Source organism: Falco rusticolus, chromosome 3 (genome assembly GCF_015220075.1).
Source record: "Falco rusticolus isolate bFalRus1 chromosome 3, bFalRus1.pri, whole genome shotgun sequence".
In the NCBI taxonomy this organism is placed as follows: domain Eukaryota; kingdom Metazoa; phylum Chordata; class Aves; order Falconiformes; family Falconidae; genus Falco; species Falco rusticolus.
In genome coordinates this window covers 67392961-67408176 of record NC_051189.1, presented here as the reverse complement: position 1 = coordinate 67408176, position 15216 = coordinate 67392961, and positions in this window count along the sequence as shown.

The following is a 15216-nucleotide window of genomic DNA, read 5'->3' as shown; positions in this document are numbered from 1 at the left end:
TCTGCCTCATGTATTTTCAACAGCTCTGCAGCTTCTCTTCTACTCTTTGGGCACTGACGTTAAGGCAATTGCTGACCGTACAGTGAGTCAGAGGAAAGCTGGGATTCTGCAGTGATAATGACAAAAATATTGTTTTCCTTAAAGCTGATGATGCTACCTATAGTGGGGAGAAGTAGTTGTCTTTCCCTTCTTGATTGATGTTCTTTAGGCTTGCAGTTATTTCTTTCACAACAGAGAGGATCATACACAATGTAAAGACAGACAAATGCATACATATGGACACAGAATACTCTAGAGCATTATTGAATTGGCTTTGTTGCACCCTTTCTTTCCACCCTGTCCCCTCCACTTACCCTGTTGTGCCTGTTACTTACTTGAGCCTTAATATTCTGTGCAGTCTATACTTGTGCTCCTCTCTGAAGGCTGTCTCGGTAGAGGGTTATATGATCGTATTCGCTATCTCCTACTTCACTCAGCTGGAGAATTGCTTGATAAGAATGGCTCAGTTCTCTGCTGGTGTTATTTTGAGATCAAATGTAATATGCTGCTCTCTAAATATGGTGCTTTGTAGCAGGAAAAATCTTGGGCTATTCCTAATTCCCTACAATGGCATCTTGTTCTTCAGGACTTCTTCGTTGGAAATGCATACACATCCGTATTTTTATGTTTCACAGTGATACTGTCACATATCAGATACACCAGACATGTCCTGTACATGTAGCATACGAAGTAGAAGTATCCAAGTGGGAAAATGAGATACACCCAGGAAAGCATAAGTATGTGGCAGTGCCTCCTGAAGAGTGACAGTAGGCTTTAAGGCTGTTGAATAAATCAATAAAAAATAGAGGGCAAAGGCAACTCCATCCATAGCTGTATTGGGTAGGTAGGGGAGGGAGAAATTACTGTATTAGTATCTGAGGAACAGAACATGAACTGGCTAATCACTGTCTATTGATGTAACAGAAAATATAAGGTGAGTGTTGTAGTGTTATTTTGTGTTGGGTGTTTTTTTTTTGTTTGGGATTTTTGTTGTTGTTCGTAATGACTTTCATTTTATAAGTACATTACCCAGACTGCTAGCTGAAAATCTTGAGGACTTAAACATTAGATGTTCCAAATAAAGGCTAAAATAGATGTTACTCTGACCTCTTAGGGCACTACTATAATTTCCATTGCTTTTTTCATTGCTAGTGATGTCTGTATTCTTCCTGCAACCCAGTCCTTGAGATACCTCTTTGATGTCCTGAATAGCTGATCATGAGGTTGCATACAAAAGAAGTTGCTAAAAAGGAGTCAAAATAACATTTTGAGTAATTTGAGGCATTGCTGGATGGAAAGTTAGTTTGATGTTTTACACCCGAGTCATGGATATAATAGATTTTGTCAGGTGTTTATCTTTTAGTCTTACAGTAGTGGTTGAGTATTATTTGGATTAAAATTGCATGCAATGAAACCTGATATGGCATCTGAATCCCATAAATTAACATAATCTCTGGATTTTTTTCTTGAAACTTCTAATTTTGTCATAGTTGTGATACACTTTCCCAAAACATTAAAACTGGATTCAGCTGAACTATTAGGACCGTGGTTATAAATCCAGCCATTGCCCATACTATGCAGTGATTAACTAGTTCCTGCAACTGCATAGATCTCTACTGATAGCTATAGCCTGCAAGGTGAAGCGATTGCTCATAACTACTGAGCAAATATCCCCATACATCAGTGCATGAAGACATCAATCCTTTTCAAGGTTAAAAGGATATTTCTCAAAAGCAGGCATTGCTGCAATTCACAAAGGCAATAATACAGCAGGTTTTGTATTTTGAGCATTTTCATTGCTGTTAGAACTTCTTAAGTTCAGGAGGATAAGTATTTTAAGTGTGCCAGTTAGCAGAAAAAAAAAACACTGTGGCATAGCTGCAGTGTACATTGTCTTCTGGGCTTGTCTTCTCTTAATTTCCGAAGTTTTCAACAGCAGAAGGCTTTATTTGATGAGACATGCACAGACCTGGCTGCCCCTTCCATCTACTTTTTTTCTTCTGGGCTAATCCTTTATTTCAAATGGAAGTAAAACATCTTTCTTGTATATATCCCTTAGTTATTTCTGGTCAAATTATACTGCAAAATGCATAAATGTAGTCAGTATGTAAATGCCTTTCTGATCACAGATGCAAGTTCAGGGAGTTTGCTTCCAGTTCTACTGGTGACGTAAGTGCCTGGCAGGGTGTGGATTAGATCCCTTTTAGGGCCATTCCTTTCCTATGACTGAGACTTAAAGCATGTAAAGCGTTCATTATTACGTGAGGTACCATCACATCCAGCCTTACTATGAAGGAAAACTGACTTCATCAATGAGACGTGTACATCTGAATGTGAGTTTGGTTTCCAGTGTTTTCCAAAGTATTTTTGTGTGGTTTTGGGTGAAGGAAGCGTTATTCGTATTCTCTGTAAAGTGACAGGTTATATTTCTGTCTCAGAGCTATTTGGAGAGAACAAAGCCATTAGTATATGTAAGAAGGTCAGAAAATGCATTGACAAGAACCATAAAAATCTAGACAAATAGCAAAAACTTCTGTGGATGAAAGAAATTGGAAAGTTATAGGATTTGATCACTTCTTTCCTCTCTTCTGCTTTTTTTTTTTTTTCTTTAATTCTCTGTTATCTAAATAAATTCTGTAATTTCACAATGGAACCTGACATAACCTGGCATCAGGGAGAAAATCACCTAAAACCAAAATTATTTCATTCATAGTATTGTAATAAAGTACACCAACTCCCTTCAAGCAGAATTCAGTTCTTTTATTTTCCAAGAATGTACTATTTCCTACCCAAGATCACATAATGCACTCTTAGATGCATAAGGAGCTTTCCTAGAATGTACAAGAAAAGCCATTTATTATTTTGACTTAAAATCAATTTAAACACAGTCCCTTTTGGAACATTAGTATTTGTCAGACCATTTTCATGTCCCTAGTGATCTTAATGGAGTATCAGAAACTCTTAAAACCTGCTAGGTCTTTGTTCAGCTACATTTGCAAATGATTACTTTTTTATATAGAAAAAAAATAAATCTTATAAAAATTGTTCTCCATAACTCAGGAATTGGCCTTGATAGAGAAAGAGAGTTCTCTTTCATGGAGAATTTCAGAAGTAGATGATATAATGTTGTAGAGGCACATTTACAATAAATTTTCACAACTAACATATCAAGAATCCAGCAGACTTAGCACTTGTTCACAGAGACTTAACTAATACTCTGAAAAATACCTTATTCAATATGTCCACTTAATATCAATTGTAACACAGTTTTGATTTGGAAGTGTATTTAGATTTGTAGTGGCAATAGTGCATTTGGGTCTGTTCTAGCAATTTTTGGTACATCTGTAAAAGGTGTGTGAAATATTTAATGTAAACCATGTGCTAGTTTGTAATGGGTTAATGTAAAGCCTTCAAAACTAAAACGAAGCATTCTTCATAGGGCTGTAGATCATGTGCTAAATGACCAAGTGAAATGAAAAGTATCGAAGACTAACCTTTCTCTTCACTATCTGTGCATGCATGGATGCTTTGGTAGATGTAGGTGTGTGTGTCCCTGGGTGTGTGGGCAGCAGACAGCCTGAAGAACCTTGTTTGGTGCCACTGGTTGCACAGTACCAGTGCATGCAAAGAGGAAATGGAATGTTTAGACCGATCTGGTACTGATATCAGTGTTGAAAACCTCCCCCACCCCAACAGTCAACTGGCCACAATATTTCACATGATTCCCGTATTGCTGCTTCTTTGATGTCATCTTTAGGTGTTTTGATGTATAATGCAAAAAACAATTTTTCACCTTTGTGAGCATTGAGCATTATGTGTTAAGATCTTTATGGCTCTGTACACACAGAATATTTTGTGTCATGCTAATATATATGTTGTAACTTTCTGGAAGCAAAAATACATTTGAGAATGCAATCACAGTTTTGACAGTACCAATTTATTTTTAATATTATATCTTTTCCTATTAATCTGTCACCAGACTTGATGCATAAAATAAGGTACTGTTTTGCTGTTTGCAGATGTTATGTGAATTTTAGACATAAATCTATACATAAATGTTTATTTTCTCTTGGACTTTGGGGTTAAACTAAGTGCCCAAGAATCAGTAACTATGGTCTTTCTTGGCTTGCAACAACTAACTACAGATTTTTTACAGCCATAAAGGAGCAAATTTTACTTGCTGTATAGCAAGTCTTTGGAAGCCAAGATCAGATCATCTGTCTAAAGTTCTTTTTTCCCCTTAAACAGCCAATTTAAAATATCATTGTAAATAATTTTAGCCTAACATAATCTGTATACAACTGTTAGCTCTAAGATTGAACTAAGTTACATGAATTTATTTGTTTCATTCTAACAAAATGACTGTGAGAATTGTATGAAAATAATAAATGGAATTGCTGGCTGCAGCTTGAAAGGTAATTGATCTTAAGAGCAGGAAAAATAACCCGTGTTTTTAATCTGGAGAAAAGAAGAGATGGTCAATGCAAAAATACATTCCGTGTTAATTTTAAACTATAAACTTCCACATTAGTGTAAGAGCACAGTAGAAGGGAAGAAATGTCTCATAATGAAGATGAGTTTCTCTTCAGCATAACCTGCTAGTCCCTGTCGTGTGTACCTCTGAGAAGTGTACCGTGCTGTTCCTTCTGAGACGTACAGTGGATAGCCACTGGGTAAATGTTTTGAAAGTGTCAAGTATCTCTTGGTTTTATTGAAACAAGGGCCCGCATGAGTAAGCTGATTCTGGACGAAAGATGAGTATTGCACTCTGGGTATGCAAACAGAGGAGGCAGATGGCATGTCTAAAATCTTTCACCCCTTTACTGGAGTTAGTATTGGTAGAATGATGAGGAAGAGTTGGTAGAATAATAGATTAGAGTAGCAGCATCCATAAAAAGGCTCCTTCAGGTCACAGGTGTTTCTTCTTAATCTTGTTATTTTGTATTTTAGTAAAATATTAAATTGTCCATTGCTTTGACCTAAAAAACCCCTGTATTTGTTCTCAAAGGTTTACAGATCTGTGGTGGGTTGACCCTGGCTGGATGCCAGGTGCCCACCAAAGCTGCTCTGTCACTCCCCTCCTTAACCGTACAGGGGGAAAGAAAGTATAGCCAAAGGCTCATGGGTTGTGATAAGGACAGGGGGATCACTTGGCAGTTACTGTCATGGGCAAAACAGACTCGACTTGAGGAAAATGAGTTTAATTTATTACCAATCAAATCAGAAAAAAACGACCTTCCCCTACCCTTCCTTTCTTTCTGGGCTTAACTTAATTCCTGATTTCTTTACCTCCTCCCCCCGACCAGTGCAGCAGGATGGGGAATGGGGGTTACAGGTCAGTTCATCACATGTTCTTTCTGCCGCTCCTTTCTCCTCTCACACTTCCCCTGCTCCAGCGTGGGGTCCCTCCCATAGGACGCAGTTCTCTGCTACCAGAAGCTTGCCATGCAAACCCACTATAAGATTTTTTTTAAACAAAAACGTCTTGATGTCACCATGTAATATATAGGTTTTTTTATGAAATGCTGATTATGTTATGGTGACTTGTGTAACTTTGTACAAAAGGAAATATTTCGTTGCGTTAAATTAATGAAAATGTTTTGAACTAAAAGTTCTAGGTTATTTAAATTGGCATTGTTTAAATTGTTTGCTTTCATTTAGAGCGAGGTGATGTATCTCTAACCCAGAATTTTTCTTAGCTTTCGATAATGCAGTAACACATGGGAAAGCCTGGGTAGTTACTGCTGTCACTCTCTAAGGTGACCTAGAACTGCCCAAAGAGGCACCACCTTGCTTGTGATCCTTCTTTAGTTTCACTGACTCTCGGAACACAAACACTGCAACTCTATTCCCAGTGCAACTGTTGAGTGACTGTTCTGTAACATCTGAAAATATTAGACCTGAGGATTTTTTTTACTGCTCGCCTTCGTCTTTTCAACTTAATAGTCTCATTTTCTCCTCTTTTTCTGCATTTTTCAAATTGTGTTAAAAATAGCCTTGAACTACCACCAACACTAAAAATGTTTTGGTAAGTAATGTGTTACTCCTTCAGCGGACCTTGCCACTCGTCCTTTCATCTTCCTCCTTTCCTCTGGAGTCATCTGTAGAGCTCTGCTTTGACAGAGTTTTCAAAATGTGGTGTTGAGAGCCTGACAGCTTTAGGCAGAAACACACTAAGGATCTCATGTTGGGTAATAGATTAAGTAACACCTAATGCATTATATAAGGGTAGTTTATAATTTACATTACTAAATGAACATAGCTGGTAGGTTAACTGGCTGTATTTGCCATTCATACTGTATAAATGAGTTTTAGAACTCGCCCAGTGAGGATGAGTGGAACAGGAGGTGGTGGACTGATGCAGTATGTACTTGTAAATGTTGAATTTAAAAAATAATGCTTAAGAAAGATTTGGAAAGCACTTTCTTGAAATATTTGTCTTTGTAAACAAAGAAATACAGATTTTATGACCATTTATATTAGCAAAGTTAGTGCTAATTTATTGATGGGAACAAAATACAAAAGTTATAAACAGTATAACTAAAATATGTGGCTGAATGTTCAGGAAATATTTTTCTTCTCTATGCAGAGTCCTTAATTTGAACACTACTGCAGAGACCATAGATCTAGTATACCCCAAAGTGCCTGGCATGCAATTGCTTTACAACTTAATGAGAAACTGAAAATTCTGACCAAGGTAAAAGTTTTCAGTGATGCTTTTGGTTTTGCTCAGGGAAGCCTCTTTTGAAAATAAGGAGATACATGGAAAATTAGGAGGAAAAAGTTCCTGTGAAGTATTTGCCTGGGCCAACTCCTACCTAGTAAAGTATGTAGGAACATCTATAGCTTTCATGATACCAGAATTTTGCTTTTCTTCTAACTGGTTATAACATGGAATGAGTTCTTATATTGCAGACATATGGCAGAATAGCTAAGTTGAAAGCACAGTTCAATATTTTGGAAGAAAAAGTGACTTTCAAGATTTATGATTACCTTAAAGAAATCGATTACAAGTGCAGAAATTGTAGCATTAATTCTAAAATGGTAAAAGAACAACTGAAGTGTTAAAGGTCTGAGGTTTTGGTAAATAAAACATTCACATGTACTTAATTTTGCCATATAATAAAAATATGTTTTCAACCAAGGCATTTTAATATAAGTAATCTGAGATTAGGTTAACATGGTTTTTAAAATAAATTGGTTTCCTTTTGTAATGATACATGGTGTCAGATGGATGGATAAGTGTTGTTCTTGTCTGCTGACTCTACCTGGCACATACTCTGGTGAGGAAGGGACTGAGATTGAGAAGGTCTTTCAAGAAAATCCTGGACGAAATGAAGTCTGGGCCATACCTGTCTTTCACACTTTGATTTTTCTAAAAGCATTTTTCTGTTCTTGCCAGTGGCTCTATGTGGAATGTGGACTGGCCCTCTGACCCATCTTGATGCTCCAGAGCATCTTTTCAGTTGGTGATGCAGACTCCCATCTGGAATTTTGAAGGCTCCAGCTCTGCACTTTGTGTTACTGCTCATTACTTCATATCTTCACCAAAATGATTCAGCAGTTTTTCCCAAGAATATTGTTGAGATGAAGGTTTGTTGTTTTACTTGAATTCTACAATGCCCTGTATAAATAGCCATATGCAATAGTTATTTGTTACTAACATAATAGCTGTATTATTTGTCACTAGTATAATAACTATAGAGCCTTACATCAGAGAACTAGTACATTATAGATGGGAAGCATGTCAAATTAACTGCACATGACCTGAATATTTTCCACAATAATTAATCTGTTGACTCAGCCAAGTATCTTATCAAATATTGCTGTGGCTTCTTTTCTTACATGTTGAATTGTGGACATTTGAAGCTTATAATTTGGCATTTACCTCTTGAGTTTCTTTTCTCTCATCTTTGTTCCCATTGCAAAACCATTAAGCAGGCTTGTTGCAATGCACTGTGAGAGGCTGTTGTAATTTCTGATCTACACATATGGTTGTAGGCTCATTTGATACTCAGTTGGTTATTAGGTGTGTTGGGATGCTAATAGGTTAAAACATAATTCACTGCTGGCCTCATTTTACATTCTGAGGATAAGAGATGTTTGTGAATCAGGTGGCCTGTAGAGAGATTATTTTAGAGACTGATGCTTGCTTATTTTTTAATCTGTCCTGTGCATTGGTAGCTGAAATCCAAAAGGTTGAAGCAGGTTATGAAGAGATGTAGCAAAACGTATGATTTATTTCAGTGAAACTTACAACACAGTGTGGATTAAACCCCCCCCCCCCCCCCCCCCCCCCCAAACCTCATAGCATAGAAAGTTCATTATGAGGATTTTGTGGGAGGGGTATGGCAGTGGTCTTAAAACACTGGATTTTTGTCATTATCTCTTCCTCCTTGTAAGCTCTCTAATACTTCCCAATCCCTGCCACTGAGTGACCTTTGCTTAGAGAGTTGGATGGCAGCCGTTGACACAGCTTTACAGTCAGAACACAGTAATGACATGGATGTTTTTTCAACTGTATCAGACCAAATGTAAAGGGGGAGGAGGATAAGGGAGAAGAAACCATGTGTTTCCTTATTTCTCCTCCCCTTTTGCCTGCTTTCAGGTATCAACTGGAAAATTAGTTTTAAAGACAGAAAACATGGACCTAACTTTTAAAATTATGAAATAATTTTTTTAAGACCAAACCTGGTCCTTACAGGTTTTCAGATAGACTTTTCTCACTATTCTGTAAATCTGTGCTAAACACATTTGGGCAGCATAGAGCACATTCGGCTTACTCCTAAAATTAGGAAGTATTCTGATTTAGGGCTTGACTTTGTCAATTTTTTTAACTTAAGAACCTCAATTTCAAAAGTAGACAGCAGTTATTTTCCCTTTCATGAATGCTATTACTTAATTTTTCTGAAAACTGAGTGCTTGTATAGGGGACTACATATATGTTTTTTCCAAATGCTAGGAAGGAGGTTTTCAGCTTTGGTGAACTGCAGTGATAACCAAGCATTCACATTAATTTACTATTTTTTAAATTGTTCTTTAAGATTTCAGGTTAAAATATTTTATCTTTATTTCTTTGTCACAACTTTTAGCAGGCTGTAGAAATATTTTTTCATACGATTTTGTATGGTTATTCAAGTAAAACATTTCACAACCAGTTGAATAGTCCCAGTGTAGGTATCTAATAAGGAATATATCTTGCTGTATAGAACCAGCAAAATAGGGACAATAATAAGTATGTGTTGGCTGTTGTTGATCGTACATCACATTTTGTTTTGAGCTTACTTAATATTTTAATATGTGCAACCACAAAACAAAAAGGCAAAAGGAAAGTACATTTGACACTGTTCTTTACAGTGTCAGTTTTGTCTGCTTCTCAGTATAGTATCTTGTTGTGGATGTAAAGTCCACTAAGCCTTAGATAAGTTTTTGGGAGAATTGAATTAAGGAACACACAGAGAAATTTTCTATTGATTATAGACATATAATGCATACGAATACTAAGAAACTAGATATATTTGTTAAATTGATGTACAGCTCCTGAATTTACAAATCTGTTGTTAAGTAAGTGGATGTAGATGGATGTTGAAACATATTGTAGTTAAGGCATTCATCTATGAGTGAAAACGCTTTTCCTTCAAAAATAAGAATATTTAATGATTTTAACTCTTGCATCTATTTAATAGCAGTTGCTTAAAGGAAGAGTAGTATGAGACTATCATGCCTTTGTAAATTAGTATGAAGTGATTTAGATTAATATCAGACGTTTGAAGTGAGATTTAACTCCTTAAAACATAAGGGAAAACTAACCTACATCAAAACCCACACGAAACATGCACGGTAGTGGGTTGTGCTGAGGTTGCGTTATGGTAAAGGTGTGCTCTTTGTTGGTGGGAGAGATTGTACCCAATTCCTGCCCCACCACCAATTCAGGTAAGTAGTATCTTGCGTGTTCTCCCTCCAGGTAGGCCCAGAGAACATGTGGTCATTTAACGTCATCTATCTGAGAAAATCTAGTCATCTAGGTTTCCTCTATAATTTCTGGCAACTCTGGAATAAGTATCTCTATGTAAGAGGACATATAAGTTCTGGGATGATCATCTTCCCCTATTGACTAGGGAAAGATGCTAAATGACTGACTGACTGACTGACACCCTTGATTTGGTTGCTTAAAACCAGGGGAAACAATTTAACTTTTAGAAGTACTATGAGTTGCAAGAATTAAATAGGCCCTGAGGCTACTCTACCTTAAATCAGAGTTCAGAGTATTACAATTCCAAAACATAACAGAAGTCAGGGTTGGTTGTTTCCCAATGCTATCTGATATAAACAAGGTTATTATAGTTTGAAATCTATTTTCTATGAGTAACTGTTGCCCTATTGGGAAATACACACTTTTAGATTCTTGTAATAAGGGCTTTTGCCATTTTAGCCAAATAGGTAACTAGTTTACAGAAAATATCAGTCTGGGATGTTCTGGGATCAGAGGATGTTCAGATGCCAGATTTGAGACTAAGGCAATAGTATAGTAGTTCTGTAGTTCCTCCTCCTGGAACCTGTTACAGGTGCATGGGGACACTCATACATGTCCCCAGAATGAAAAATGGTCTAGACAGAAAACTCTCACCTTGGTTTTTTTCCCCCTGGAAATTCATTTTAACATTGAAGTCTTGATTAAACAAGACATTTTTTTTCCTTTCCAACATTTTCATTAAAAGGAAAGCATCTTGTAGGTTTGTAGCAGAAGATAGACAGTAGAAATTGAAGCACAGGCTTTGGAAAATACCTGGAAAAGTGCTAAACAGCTTCAAAAGTAGTATGGCCATGAATCCAGATGTGTTTAATACAAATTAGGTAGCTTGCTTTTTTTTTTGTAATTACCAAATGATAACTGCTTTTAACCAATGCTTTCTACCTGTACACTTAATGCCAGATTTTCATGCATAAATAAGACTACAGGGAGTGATTTGATTACAGAGACTTCTTTAGTATTCATAATTTATGTTGGAAGAGATAAAAGAGGGTCAAGTTATATTAGGTTACTTGGTGCTCTGTCCAGTTGGATGCTGAGTATCTCCAAGGAAGGAACTAACACTGCTGCTCTGGGCTCCTGTTCAGTGTTTGATCACCCTCACATTTTAGAAGTTTTCACCTGAAACCTGATTGGAATTTTCCATGTTGCAGCTTGTACGTGTTGCCTCTCACTCTGTCACTATGCACTTCTGAGAGGAGTCTGGCTCCATCCATCTTCACCTATACTTTCCATTAGGGTGTATTTGAAAATAAGATACACACATACCTCATGCTCACACCCATAGCCATCCCTTTTTCAGACTGAACAACCTCAGCTGTGACAGCCCCTTCTTGCAAATAGTGTGCCTCAGTCTCCTAATCACGTTGACTGTCCTCTGGACAGTCCTCTAGAGCTGGACCTGTTACAGTATGCCAGACTTTGTTGACTGGGAAGCCCAAAAGTGGCCACAGTGCTCCAGATGCAGTCTCATAGCTGCTGAATTGAGGGGAACTCCCCTTACCTGCTGGTTATGTTCTTGCTAAAGCATCTCAGTACGTGCTTGGCCCTCTGCTGCAAAGCCGACGCATGCTCAACTTCTTGTTCACCAAGGCACCTAGGTCCTTTTCTGCAAAGCTGCTCCCCAGCCAGACATCCTCAGCTTCTTCTGTTGCTCCCAAATGCAGGATTTTGTGTTTGTTGTTGTTGAACTTCATGAGCTTTCAAGAGGGTCATTTTTTCAGCATGCAGGGATTCTCGGGGTCTCTGAAAGGCGTAGCTTCCAGTATATTAACCGCTCCCCTCCATTTAGTATCATTCACAAACTTACGGAGGGTGATTTCTTGATCTTGAAGGAGGTGATTTTGTCAAGAACTATGGTTAGGTTTAGTGTTCTGAGAAACTGGAAGTCTCTAGATAGCTCATATTTGACCTAGGTGTGACTGACTTCAATCTTTGCTTCAGGGCTTCAGTCTGGAAAGAATGACATTGATTTTCAGTAGTCATATGAGTGACGCAGAAGTTACACCACGTTGTGGTTAGACTAAGGGTCAGGTGAAAGGATTGTAGAAATTTGCAATAGAAATATTGCTGTTGGTATAAAGAAAGAATGAATGGGAATTTTTGAGTGTGAAAGCACCAGAGGAAATGGCGAAAGAAGAAATAAAATAATTACATGTGTTGATGGCATCTGGATCATTATTTGATAAAATCATAGCACATTGGCATGCAATTTCTCAGTAACATTCGGTTTAGGGAAACAAAAGATAGCCTAAGCCAAAGGACAGGCTATAGGTAGCAAGGAAGATACAGAGGGTGAATACGTGTTGTTTAATGAGTCATAGAAGTGGCACAGGTTTAAAAGTTTACAGTCACTGTCAAGTCAGAAACTGTATACAAATTACATCCAAAAGCCAGCATGTTGCCAGCCTATGAGGAACCTTGAAGACACAGTAAGAATTCAGTAGATATTGACATTCCTCGATCTCCATGTTCACCACAAGTAATTTTGCAGGAACTACTTGGATACTGTGTCTTCATTCTAGTGAGCATTTGACTATGAAAGAATGAGTGGGCAAGTGAAATATTTCTTAAAATTAAAATATCTCATCCTGTATGGTCTTCCATTGGGTGATGATATGTTAATTGAACTTTACACATTTCAGTGCTATTCACTGCATACTTAGAGTAAAAGCTAACAATAGTAGCACCTGGAAAACTTTACATGCATTTTTTTTTTCTTTGAAAGTGGAAGAGGAGGAGGAAGAAAGGTATTCATCAGACAGGTAGCAGTTGCCTCTGCTGGTGCAGTGCCAAAAGAGGCTCAGATATGGATTGATGTGTATAAAGGATACAGTAGCAACAGTATGTAGGAAATTTAAAGTTTTAGTTGTAAGCCTTTTGTTTATTTGTAAAACCATCAACTTTGGCGTAATGTCCAGAGGCAATTATAAAAATATACCAAACCCTCCTACCAGTTTAAAAAATTCTGTCAATATCGAAAAGCCAGAGTCTTGTTACAGCTAAATGAGGGAAAAAATTTACCTACAACTACTTAATTCTGAAGCTGCTGTCATTTCTGTTAAAAATCACTTCAAAAGTCTTCATGGCAAAATAATTAGATACATTATTTGTTGGAAGTTATTTATTTGGCTCTGCTGTTTGGTGAGTTTTTTCCCTTGAAATAATCATTATTTCATACCTTGGAAAAGAGAAACAGGAGAGACTTTATGTATTGTGATACAGGCTCTGTGAAATAAGGATGTGGATCACAATTTTTTTTTTTTTTCTGGTTCCTGACCACCCCACAGTAAATTTTGAGGTATAGTTAGAATGTATCGATGCCTTTGGTCTAGACAATATATCTTTAACAACCCTAAAGAGTCTGCTCTTCTTCAGCTCCTACATCCAGTATGTCATATGGGTTTTAGTAAAGAAGTACTTTTGCAGTTCACCTTCACGTAGTTTGGTGCTAAGGAGAGAAAGAAGTGATTCACCAAGTTTTTCCCTCAGCTTTTGGTTGTTTGCTGGCTGCTGCTCCCATTTACCTTCCTGCTGTTCTGATTAGCGCTCCATTAATATCCCAGCTGCTCTGCTTCTACTGTCCTTAAGATATGTGACAGGGAAAAAAGGAATGAACCCTAGGAATCCACAGAATAAGCTTCCTGGCAATGGAAAGGAACAGAAGGTTGTGGCAACCAAAAGTGAAAGCTTTGTGGAAACAATTAACAAATCTGTAAAACCTGGCTGATCTCTTCAGAAACAAGCAATGTATTCCTGCACTTAGGAGTGTGCTTGTTTATTTTGGTCGCCGATAAACACATTTTGCCACCCTTACCATGTGTTTTATCTTACTCCATAAATACCCCAACTGGCAGAAGGCAGAAGTTCAGTGAAGCACTACACGAGAAAATAAGACAACAAAATTTGTCTCTGTGGTTTTGAGTACTCTTGGTAGTTTCCAAGTGAATCAAAGCAAATTTTTGAGAAAATCAGAGGTGGTTTGTTTTGGTTTGGTTTGTTTTGTTTTTTTTTTCATTGTTGAGTTTTTTGTTGTTATTCGTAATAGCCCTATTTAAGAACTAACAAAACCCAAGGCTTGCACTTTGTCCCCCAAGGGCTGCATATTCTAGCTTGTTTGGCAGCTCTGTTACTTGACTGTCTAAAGTAAGCAACAGAAAAGACCAACTGCCTGAAATCGTTGTTTTGAAAGGCTGTCACCTTAACAAAAACACCTACTGTGATTTCAGGACATGCAGATGCAATAATTTTCAAGGAGGTTTTTGCACCTGGTTAGCTGTCACTTTGTTGACAAAAGAATGGGAGTGAAGACTGCTCCTATGCATTTCTGTTACTGTTTATTTTTTCTACTCTTACCACATAATGACTAACAGCAAACAAGCCCTGATAAATATTATTTCTTAATGGTGTAGATGAACACTGATGCATGTGATTGTAGCGTAAAGCATGCCTATGGAAAACTTGCCTCCACAACTTATTTAGAAAGATTCTCCACTGTTTCTAACATGCAATGCTGACTGTTGCTGTATATATCAAGAAGTAATGTCTATCTTAAAAGGCTTCTTCTGCAACCCTTGATGTGTACTTTAAAGATCCATTCAAACATTTGATGAATCCTTAATTTCATAACACTGGATTTTTAGGTATAGGTAAAAAGAGTAATCATGCAAACCATTTTATTTCAGAGCTTTTAATTTGAAAACCCCTTGACAAGTTTCACTTCCAAAAGCATGCTTTTATTGTTGAAAGAATAAATCTGAGCGTTTTGGCCAAAGCTGTAAAAGTGCTTCAGCAAAAGGTTCTGTAAAAGAAAGCATTGTAAAGTATATTGATCTTTGCCTGCTCTTCTGGTCAGTTTGGTAAGAATCTTGGCCAAATGAAGAGCTCTCAGACAGAAATAGCAAGGCTTGAGTTAAATAATGTGTGACTAGCACAATATGTGATAGGTGCTAAAAAATTTCCAGTATCGTGCAATAAGAGAAGGTAAATAACCCTATCGAAAGAATAAGGAACCTTACCTAATAACTTTGTTTCTTGCTTTTACAAGAAAACTGACTTAATTGCATCAAGTCCAGGACATAATGATTGTGATATTTTTTTAACAGTTTTCCTTCACACTCTCTGGTAAACAAAGTTAGAGTTCAACT